Raw genomic sequence first — 11,171 nt, forward strand, 5'->3', positions numbered from 1 at the left:
ACTTTTGTTGTACTCCATATTTAGGACAAATATCATTCAAATGTCATGTCCCTAGTTTTAATTTAGAAATTCAACTTTTTAAAAAAACTCTTTTTTATTATTTCAGATGATACTTACATAGTTGATCATGGTGGGAAGGACCTAGTTAAGGAAAAGTAGACGTGATCATTCTTTCCAAACTTTCTATTTCTTCTTGTCATTTTGGGGGGGAGAGGAGAGATAAGGAGAGAGGCTATACCCAACCTCCCAACCATCCCAGTCCCTGAGGATGGGGAACAGAGAATGTCCTCCATTCTCTGCTATGGTGCCAGATGTCCTCTGCAGGCCCCAGTGGGTTACTGTATCTTTTATGTGCAAAATATTGAACTTTTTGTAATTCACAGATATCTAATACTTACATTCTCAATTTTGAGTTCTGTATTAATTTAATCACTAAGACAGAGAAAAGCCCTAAGTTATGGGCCATTAAACTCAAATACAAATCTGTAAATATCATTCTAGTATTATACCTTAGTTCTTTTAAAAAAATATTTTATGTGCAAATTTTTAAAATGGAATAAGTTTTGTAGAAATTGTGAAGCTACAGTGTAAAACACTTTCATCAAGAAAACACAATTAGTTGGATTACCAAGTTGTTTAGGCCAGTTTTGTTAGTTATTTAAAAATTTTTAGAGAGTTCTAGTCCATACGATATTACGATATTATTACGATATTATTATGCGCAGCTAATTCCCACAACCTGGTTCTTTACCGTGAGCTGAAACACACCAGACGCAACGAGGTATCTTAGGAGGTTTATTCCAACAGGGCAGGATCAGGATGGAGGGGAAGGGGAAGGGGAGGAGGAAGGGAGGCCAGCAGAAGACGGGAGAGCAAAGAAGAGCGAGAGAGAGAAGAGAGAGAGACAGAGACCAGAGAAGGAGGGATAAGAGAGAGAGCCGCACCTGGGGGGGGGGGGCCTTTTTGTCAGCCAGGTGTAGGGGTGGGGATTGGGAGGGATTGAGGCCAGGCCCCCAGGGGATTGGCGCCTGCAGGTGAATGCCTAGGGATGATTGGCGAGTGGGCGGGGTTGGGGGAGGGGCTGGAAGATTGGGGTGGGATTCTCAGGTGGAATGCCAGGTTACATCTGATTGGTGGACAGCTGGACCGGCGCGAACTTCATGAGCTGTGAGGAAGAAGGAATGGCGCCGTCCAGGGAAGGATATTGGAATAACTCCTTACATTCCTCCCTTTTGTTATATATAAAGGAAGAGGGGCATTGTTCTCTATGGCTTCTAGGAGCTGTTTTCTCTTGGCAGTGGTTGCAGCCTGGTGGGAAGAATGGGAGATGGAGGGACGCTTCTAGTCCTGCAAAAGAAACTGGTTAATGGTTTGATTAAAAAAATTTTACATTTAAGTGGATGGGAATGGAGGGAAGAGTTATTAAGAGTCCTTTTGAAAAGCTGGCTTGAGTTGATTTTCTCTTAGCCAGGACTTCTTGTACTCGATTCTTCATTACTCCTGAATGGTCAGCATAGACAGGGTAACTTCACCAGGAACCAGAGACCCTGACTACCTATCATCATATCTAACTCCTCACATTTCCAAACAGAGGAGTGAACAGGGATAAAGGGACGACGACCGCTCGAGCTTCTTCGAGCTGAAGGGGGACGTTGTTGAGTAACTGCAGGAGTAGGGGGTTCTAGAGGTTCCTGGTAGAAGTAGAAGTCATCAGATGTCTGAAGTACTGCCTGGCACTTGAAGGTTTCTCTTTCTTGAAGTCTAGATAACAAAACAAATCATAATTATAATCTTTCCCAACCTAGCAGGTCATGAGTTCAGTTAGATACCCAGTTGGAGTACTTGGGCTTTTCAAGCATAGATATGAAAGAATTGTCAGGTTTCAAACTTTGTCAGAGTAAACAGTTTAAAATGATGGACTAGATTTATAACTACTTCAAATCCCAAATTTTGAAACATACCCAATGAGTGCAATGGAACACATTAAACCTTTTGGGTTGTATGAAATTGTTATCTGAAACAATTAAAGGATTAGTGCATGGCATCAGAATACAAACCCATCACAGGACAGGTAAATGCAAGCTGACTCCTTGAGTAACTTAACAATTATTGCATTTGACGTTTATAGTAACTTTGAATCTAGCTAGGAAGCAGGCAAGTGCTAGATTTAACAATTACACTTTACCAATTGTTGCAAGCCCTAAGAGTTTCAGGAAGACATAGCCTGGAACATAAAGCACAGTACTTAAAACATTCTGTTACAAGACTTCTAGTCACATTGTAGATGGCACAAGGTTTAAACTAGTTTTCATTTACAATAACTCAGCAGTTTATAATATTCCAACAAGATTTTACAGAAGTTTATACACTGTAGGGCAGAGGCAAGCAATCTACTAACTTATAGGCTATCAAGTCATGTACTGGCAATTGAAGAACACAAGAATCTTAAGTAGATGAGCTAAGAAATCCCAAATAACTTGGCAAATTATGAGCAAGACATGGAGTCTGCCTTAGGGCAGTGAGGGTATCTTACCTCAGTGAAGTCTAGCAAAAACTGAAGAGGGAGATGGCAAACATGTCTATCAGGAGCCTGGTCATTGAGGCAGGCTGAACAATTACAGTTTAATTTAAGTTTTCCCTAGAAATGCTTCTTTTCTGAGCTTCCAGATTAGTCTGTCACCTAAGCTAATCTGGGGCTCCTGAGAGACTCTGATGGTCACTGTAGGAGAGGGAAGAAGCCAAAGCTAGCTAGGACAGAGAAGGCAGTGCCCAGATGGAAACTTACAGTTTCCCTTCCACTGTGAGAACCACCTGGGGCTCTTGGGTGCTGTTCTGAGCTGTCACCGAAGTCCGTTGATGGCCTTGAGCCTGTGCAGGTTCCTGGGCTGCTTCAGTCCCATGTGGGAGATCCAATGGGAAATGGCTGACTTGAAGTACTTGGCCTTCAGGGGCAGTCACATCTCCAATGACCTCTTTGGTAGTTGGGACATGGCCCCGGATGTCCTTTCTGATGATCCTTGGCAAAGTGTCCATTGCTTCTGCAATGAAGAGCACTTGGGAGGCCTCCGGGGGTCTCACTGGAACCAGGAGCACACACCTCTCACATCCTGCTCTACCATGGGATCCCCTCCTGGTCTCTGAGGTAAAAGACCATGGTGACCCCTTTAAGAGGATATCAGGGTACTTTCAGGTCCCATTTGTAAGTTTCTAAAGTTCTTTCCTAATGTCAGAGCAGTTAAGAGTCTGCTATCTATACATCACCTATTCTTCTCTACATAGAATCTAATGGAATATACTCAAAGTCATTCCTCAAGCATTTTAGGAAGCTGGAGGATTACTCTGTGGCCCTAATCTCAAGGAATTATTTAAATCAAAATTAAAAGATTTAGCTTAGCAATTCTCAGCTATGAATATTTTCATCTATAAGTCAATTAAAACAGACTACATAGTTTGCCCCATAAAGATGTACATGCATACCAGCTAACATTATAAAACAAAACAGGTTTTGTAACAGCTTTTGAAAAATCTCTTGGATGTTTTAAAGTTACCAGTTATTTAGACTTACATGTTGCTCTCAGCGACCCAAATTAAAGATGCTTTCAGTTGAAAACTGTTCAACTTTAGCTCTATCTGCAGTGGATGCAATAGTATCTGTTGGAACTAGAAGATGAAGCATTCATTGTTAGAATTATATCGACAAACGTAAACATCTATTTACTACACACTTGTATTGTTTAGGCCTCTAGGTCTTGTTCATTTGGATAACAATTATGATTAGTAATGCAATAAATTGACAATTATAGCAAAATATCATGTATAAATGATACATAAAATATAATAGCAGTTTGTTAACATTTCATTACTATAATATAAAGTTTATACCACTTCACATCTTAACAGCACCTTTTGATAAAATCCAAACAGCCTAATTAGTGATCATCTCTACAAAATGAGAGATAAGTTCTTTTTGACATTCCCATGAGGCCTCACTGGGAATATCAAAAATCAGTAAGTTTGAAATGTTTGAGTTTTTAAATGACTGTTAAATGACTGTGAAGGGTGTCAAGTAAGATTAAAATGTCTGGTTGATCAATTGATTGTTGAACCGAAATAATCCCACAACTTGGAACAACTTCACAATAAGAAAACATTTTGACCACTGCACATAAGCACCAGTATACATAATTTATACCAGTGTATTTTATATATAACTGTTACATTACATTTAGTTACAGAACAAGTTGCATTTTTTTTCTTTTCCTTTTTTTTTTTTTTAAAGAAAGGCTAAATCACTTATCTCTTACTCCACCTCTCACAGATAATGGGTGGGAGGGAAAGTTAGAGAAATTTAGGCCCTTAGGGTAGCTGGGTGTGGTCAAGTCAAAAGAAACTGGGAGAGCAAGTTAGGCCAAGGGTTAAAACAGAAAAAAAGTTTTAAACAGAAAATCTTTGCTACTCAGTGAGGAGAGCAAGCGCAGACCTTTAGACAGAGGGGGATGGAAGGGAGAGAAAAGGCAAGATGGTGGACAGAGGGATGGGGTGGGGGCTGACTGCAGATGGAGGATAAGATGGAAGTTTCTTAGATAACAAAAGAGATGGGGAAAGCACGTGGCGCCAGAGCCCTGGAAGAGGGCACTGGGGTTTCCTACTTCATGGCTAGAAAACTATGGAAAAGACAAACAGAAAGCAGAGAGTGAAGAGGGAATGAGACCTTCCGCCCATTTTTCCGAATGCACACACTAGTCAGCTAGATTCTGGAGGATGTGCGGATCCAGAGTGCCATTAATCGGCCATTGGAGGAGTTAGCTAGGAAATACTGAGGCCAATCCACATTACAGAGGCATATTAGAGTTTTACGTTTTGGGTAACGGGCCAATTAAAGGGTTTCTAAATTTGTTAGAAGACAGCCCAAGGGAGTGTTGGGAGGAGCTGGCGATGAAAAAATAGCTCCCATGATTAAGACTCAGGACTGATTGCCACAGTGGACCCGGTGGTCCATGAAAACGACCCAGTGGTCAGGAAAAAATGGCTCTCGTAGAAGGTCGTCACCCTCTACGTAAGGGACAAGCCAGGTCCCAAAACACCGCCTGTATCCGAAGTTGTTAACAGCCTAGGAGCCAGACTTGGAGGTACAGGGGGGCCCCCCGCAGTGCCCCAGTGGTCGGGGGACTTCCAGCCCGGTGGCTAAGAGACACGGCACCTGGCCAGGGTTTAAAGAACCGGTCTCCCAAAAACTCCCAGAAGTGAAAAATCAGACCTGGTTAGAGGAGCACAAATGTGCCGAGCCGCACCCAAAACTCCAAGGGCTGAGAGAGAACCCTACCTACAACAGTGTATGCATGCAACAACTTAGCATTCGGAAAGATGGGGAATACCTCCTGTGCTCCACATGGAGATGGAGTGCCGGGGAGCATGCGTCTGGGCTACGTTGTTGCTGGATGGAGGCAGATGCTAGCACCGTCAGGTCAGATGAACTCAGGAACGGCCACGTGGAGGTAGAGAATTCTGGAACTGGCAGGCGAAGAAGGCAAAGTCAGGAACAGGCCGAAGACAGGAACAGGCTGTTGGAGATGAATTCGGGGAACCTCTAGAACCCCCTACTCCTGCAGTTACTCAACAACGTCCCCCTTCAGCTCGAAGAAGCTCGAGCGGTCGTCGTCCCTTTATCCCTGTTCACTCCTCTGTTTGGAAATGTGAGGAGTTAGATATGATGATAGGTAGTCAGGGTCTCTGGTTACTGGTGAAGTTACCCTGTCTATGCTGACCATTCAGGAGTAATGAAGAATCGAGTACAAGAAGTCCTGGCTAAGAGAAAATCAACTCAAGCCAGCTTTTCAAAAGGACTCTTAATAACTCTTCCCTCCATTCCCATCCACTTAAATGTAAAATTTTTTTAATCAAACCATTAACCAGTTTCTTTTGCAGGACTAGAAGCGTCCCTCCATCTCCCATTCTTCCCACCAGGCTGCAACCACTGCCAAGAGAAAACAGCTCCTAGAAGCCATAGAGAACAATGCCCCTCTTCCTTTATATATAACAAAAGGGAGGAATGTAAGGAGTTATTCCAATATCCTTCCCTGGACGGCGCCATTCCTTCTTCCTCACAGCTCATGAAGTTCGCGCCGGTCCAGCTGTCCACCAATCAGATGTAACCTGGCATTCCACCTGAGAATCCCACCCCAATCTTCCAGCCCCTCCCCCAACCCCGCCCACTCGCCAATCATCCCTAGGCATTCACCTGCAGGCGCCAATCCCCTGGGGGCCTGGCCTCAATCCCTCCCAATCCCCACCCCTACACCTGGCTGACAAAAAGGCCCCCCCCCCCCAGGTGCGGCTCTCTCTCTTATCCCTCCTTCTCTGGTCTCTGTCTCTCTCTCTTCTCTCTCTCGCTCTTCTTTGCTCTCCCGTCTTCTGCTGGACTCCCTTCCTCCTCCCCTTCCCCTTCCCCTCCATCCTGATCCTGCCCTGTTGGAATAAGCCTCCTAAGATACCTCATTGCTTCTGGTGTGTTTCAGCTCACGGTAAAGAACCAGGTTGTGGGAATTAGCTGCGCATAATAATATCGTAATAATATCGTAATATCGTATGGACTAGAACTCTCTAAAATTTTTTAAATAACTAACAAGTTTCACATATAAGTAACTGTTCTTTATATTTTATCAATAAGAGATTCAATTTTTTTTAAGATTTTATTTTGTTGTTGTTGTTGTTGTTGGAAAGACAGACTTATAGAGAGGAGCAATGAGTGAAAGATCTTCCATCTGCTGGTTCACTCCTCAAGTGACTACAATGGCCAGAGTTGAACTGACCTGAAGCCAGGAGCCTGGAATTTCTTCCTGGTCTCCCACATAGGTGCAGGGTACCAAGGCTTTGGGCTATCCTCTACTGTTTTCCCAGGCCACAAGCAGGGAGCTGGAAGAGAAGTTTTGGCGAGAGGACATAAACTGGTTCCCATTTGGGATCCTGGGGCATCCAAAGTGAGGACTTTAGCCACTAGGCTATTGCACTGGACCTTAAGAGCTTTAATTTTTGAATCAGTAATTTGGCATTATTTCCTTAGGGTTTATTTTTGTTTAAAAGTTAAAATTCCATGATATCAGTCAAGAATTGCTTAGTAGTTTGTGTGATATCTTTTCAAGCATTATCTATTCTGAGACATGGAAATCACGGAATCACTTTAAAATCTAGAAACGTATTTGTGACTTATCGCATTTTAGTATGCATGAATTTATGTATAAAAGATGAGCTCATATGTCAACCAGAATTGTATAATTGCAGATATGTAGTCCTCCTCTTCTACTTATGGCAATGTCATTTTCTAGGTCAGTCCTTTATGTCAAGTGAAGTTGTGCATTTTTGCCCTTTAGATTTAGAGTCCTCTGCGCTTAGACTAAATATTTTCAATTGAATTAATTCCTAGTCACCCAAACGAACTCTTGGTGGAAAATAACCCAAATGTTTTCATTTCTGAAAGGGCTACCCAGAAATTTAACTTTTTAGGATTATTTTCATTTGTGACATGAATTGAATATCAACTTTGTTACTACCCATTAGGTTCAACTTATATTCCTTGTATTTCTATTTGTTAAGTCTAGCTACTTTCAGAAATTTCTACAAGAAGCTTTTAATTGTTGATCCATTTTAGTAAATGTATTTAATTCAATATGCACAACACTTCTTGTGACATTTATAAATTTAACACATTTAATTTTCTCTTAAAACCCTGTGGTTTCTTGACAACAAATTCAGCCTTATTATGTTTGAGCCACAGCTGGCATCATTCCTTCAGTTCCGCTGTGGCTGCATTTGGAGGCCAGCAGTTATCTTCTTCTGGATTACACCTGTGAGGAAGGTACACTGTCTCATTTCATCAGGACCATGATGACTGAGATGCACTAATTAGCAAAATATGAAATCATCTGATTGATTTCATCCTTCATGAGACCATTTAACGAAGCAAAACCGGCTTCTGTTTCTGAGCAAATTCCTTTATGGTGGAGCTTGCCATGTATTTAAGCTCTGATTCTTTTGCTCGGTAGCTTCATATACTCTGTCAGATCTGTTGATTGCCGATTGTCGAAACAGCAGTGATCTGCTGTCACTCGTCTTACTATTCCTAGAAATAGATTAACCTGATTGCAATTTTAAAGAAGATACCCTCCTCTCACATCTGTTAATCACCTGGTGGATTTAGATTCTTACAGTTTAAAAAAATTTTTGAAAGTAGTGTTCAGCTGGTCATTAATAATCATGGCAGCAACTTTTTTTCTTAATTGTATTCCCTATGCCTTCATATTATTAGATGGTGAGAAGGAGAGGTAGCTAAAGTTCCCTGCACTTCAGGCTATCCTGATGCTCCTGCTGTTCTTACCTCCATCAATGGAATGCTGTGATCTGTTCTAAAATAACCCCCAGAGTTCCTTTTCTCTACTTTTACACCACATACACATGTAGATTAACATGGGGGCAAGTCAATATTGTTTTCTCCGATTCCAAATTTTCTTCTTGGGAAAGGTGCTTATTTACTGCTTTAACTTCAAAAATCATATACATTTTGATTTTTCATTTGGGCCAAATTTTTTAACTGACTTAAGCCAACTTGGCATTTACTATTACTTGGGATTTTAGGGTCAGCTTATAGAAGAAGGTGAAGGCTGTTAGGTTTCTGCTTACAGCCTTCCTTCCATGTGACAATGAAGGCAAAACTCAAACTTACTTCTGCCACATATTCATCAGATGGGTGCAAAAATCACACAAACCCATTGTAGGAGCTCCCTATTTTTATGTGCTCCAGCCACATCTTACCCAGAAGTTTCACTTTTTAAACATTGAATTCTACCAACTTTGTAAACAGCATCAGGCACCAAAAATCTTTGAATTGAAAACTTGATACAGAGACATTTAGGAATTGAGTCTTGCTCCAGGAGAAAAAAAGCACAGTATATGAAATGATGCAAGCTGATCCAGATATTTTACTAACTAAATTTTGCTCATGAACATTTGACATACACTATTAGGCTAATAAACAAATCCCGGAAGTTTTTGATTGAATTGTAGATAACTCCCTGGCATTTTCCCACATAGGCAAATATTACTGGAAAAACACAGATTAAAATCAATTCATACACATTCACACCACCCAAATACATTATCTTTATAAAATATGGAGGTATTCTAAAGTAAATTTAGGGATTTGAGTAAACAAAAGGAAAAGGAAATGTTTTCGAATTTTCAGAAGGCATGTCAAGAATCTTTATGATACTTGAGAGAGACAGTGTGGCATGGAAAACTAGCTAACATGCTAGCGGAGTAGAGTTAGAAATCTCTCTAAATCAGAAGCAATAGTAATTTCACAGAATTCAAACTTTTATAGGATAGTGAAGAGAAAGCAACAACAACAACAGCAAAACAAAACCCTTACTTTGTGCTAGTCTGAGTTAGATGGTGACTAAACAGACACAAGTGTGTTTTTTCCATGGCTCATTATGAAAACTATTTTATGAGAATAAATAAAAATGAATTAGCTACAAATAAATAAAATGAAAAGCCCAGCATTGTGGCATAATTGGTAAAACCACTGCCTGTAATACCAGCACGCCACATGGACACTGACTGATGTCCCAAGTATTTGGGCCTCTGTTACTCATGTGGGTGACCCAGAAGAAGCTCCTGGCTCCTGGTCTTAGTCTGGACTAGCCCTGACTTTGTGGCTATCTGGGGAGTAAAACAGTGGATGGAAGACTCTCTGGCTCTCTCTTTTTCTCCCCCCATATGTCTGTAACACTGACATTTGAAAGAATAAATCTTTCAAAAATATATAAATCTATGATCCAGTACCATCAAATTACTAGTGAAAGATACCATGATCCATTGGTGACAATGTGAACTAGTGCAACCATTATGGAAGGCAGTATGGAGATTCCTCAGATATCTGAAAATAGATATACCATATGACCCGGCCATCCCACTCCTGGGAATTTCCTGGAATTAAATAAATCAACACATTCATGAGATATTTACACTCCCATGCGTGTTACAGCTCAATTCACAATAACTAAAAATTGGAATCAACGTAGTTGTCTCTCCACTGATGACTGGATCAATAAAATGTATATGTATGCTACAGAACACTATGCAGCAATAAAAAGAATGAAACAAAGTGGTTGTAACTGGAAATCATCATGCTTAGTTAAATAAGCCAGTCACAAAAAGACAAATATACCTTTGCCTGATTTTTGGTAACTAATATAGAGTGTACAAAAAATATAACATATCAGAGTAAAAGGACATTTTGAGATCTGAATATTGTTTTTTAGTCCTAGTTCATACTTTGAGGAACAAAGGTTTTCTCACTACTACTTATTAGTTTCTTTATTTAGTAGAGGATTAAGCTTGTAAATATAAAATATACTGAAAGTACATCATTATAAAAATTTTAAAAATAAGAGGGATGGTGACACAATGAAAGGGAGCTAGAGTTGGTGGAAATACTATGCTCTTAAACATGTATATGTGAAATACATGGAATTTGTTCACTTTGAAAAATGAGGTAAGGGGGCCCTGCGTGATAGCGTAGCGGCTAAAGTCCTCGCCTTGAAAGCGCCGGCATCCCATACACCTTCCAGTTCTAATCCCAGCAGCTCCACTTCCCATCCAGCTCCCTGCTTTTGGCCTGAGAAAGCAGTCCAGGACAGGCCAAAACCTTGGGACCCTGCACCTGCGTGGGAGACCTGGAAGAGGTTGGCTTCGGATTGGCTCAGCTCCAGTTGTTGCGGTCACTTGGGGAGTGAACCATTGGACGGAAGATCTTCTTTTCTGTCTCTCCTCCTTTCTGTGTATCTGCCCTTCCAATTAAAATAAGTAAATCTTTAAAAAAAATTTAAAAAATGAGGTAAGGAACTGGGACAGTGAGAGTAGTGTATCATGACAATCCTCCGCTTGTGGTGCCGGAATCTCATATAAATCCATTCATGTCCTGGCTTGTTCACTTCCAACCCAGCTCCCTGCTTGTAGCCTGGGAAAGTGCCAGAAATGGCTCGAGTCCTTGGACTTCTGTACTCATGAGGGAGACCTAGAAGAGACTGCTGACTTCAAATCTACTCAATTTCAACCATCGTAAACACTCGGGGAGTAAACTAACAGATGAAGATTTTTCTTTTTCTCTCATTCTC

The sequence above is a fragment of the Ochotona princeps genome, chromosome 1, assembly GCF_030435755.1.
Source record: "Ochotona princeps isolate mOchPri1 chromosome 1, mOchPri1.hap1, whole genome shotgun sequence".
Taxonomy (NCBI): Eukaryota; Metazoa; Chordata; class Mammalia; order Lagomorpha; family Ochotonidae; genus Ochotona; species Ochotona princeps.